This window comes from Thermobia domestica, chromosome 15 (assembly GCF_964235325.1).
Source record: "Thermobia domestica chromosome 15, izTheDome1.hap1.1, whole genome shotgun sequence".
Lineage (NCBI taxonomy): Eukaryota > Metazoa > Arthropoda > Insecta > Zygentoma > Lepismatidae > Thermobia > Thermobia domestica.
This window is the reverse complement of record NC_137468.1, coordinates 170,671,492-170,672,208: the sequence shown is the minus strand read 5'-3', so window position 1 is coordinate 170,672,208 and position 717 is coordinate 170,671,492. Positions and strand designations below refer to the sequence as shown.

General features: G+C 38.9%; 1 non-coding gene across 1 annotated transcript; it reads left to right on the top strand.

Moving 5' to 3' along the window:
• The first annotated feature begins 285 nt into the window (after positions 1–285).
• LOC145672174 (U6 spliceosomal RNA) lies at positions 286–392 on the top strand. Its single transcript, XR_014128619.1, has one exon. It is a non-coding gene; the product is annotated as a U6 spliceosomal RNA (small nuclear RNA).
• Positions 393–717: the final 325 nt, after the last annotated feature.

The window sequence follows — 717 nt, the reverse complement described above, 5'->3', positions numbered from 1 at the left end:
TTGGAAATAATTCGTTTGTATAAGTATAATTATGCAGAATATCCATGAATAAATGTTTTGTGTTGCTAAAAGTGTATGCAAATTTTTAGGAAATTTTCTAAAGAGGTGGAAAATATTCTTCTCAGGCTGGGACAACAGTAATTAAGTTAGTACCAAGGAAAGAAAAACTAGAGACGGGGAATTTTTCTAGCTTCCCCTTACAAATAAATCACTGGTCATAACGTACGTTTTTTCCTGACGTATGACTGTATGTCATCCTGTGTGTCTCCGTGGATGAGTGAGCTTGTACTCGCTTCGGCGGTACATATACTAAAATTGGAACGATACAGAGAAGATTAGCATGGCCCCTGCGCAAGGATGACACGCAAAATCGTGAAGCGTTCCACATTTTTAATTGTGCTTGTGAACATTTTCCTTGTTATGCATAACCATTATCATAGTACAGCGGAGTAGGTTTGCTCAGAACCACATCTTGGACTCTCTTCCCAGTGGTCGGTCCTAGATTACGCCTATATTGTCTCCATGTAATTTTGCTATGTAATATTAGTGACAGAGTACAATAAATATTCAGTGAGGTAAGGCGTGGGTTGATAATCAAGGGGTTGAGGGTTCGAGTCCGGTCGGGGAAAGTTGGTATTTTTTCGGGCGAGCTTTTACATGTCTACTTACAAAATCAAAATTTGCGACAAAATATGGATGCTATCCGATCATTTTGTC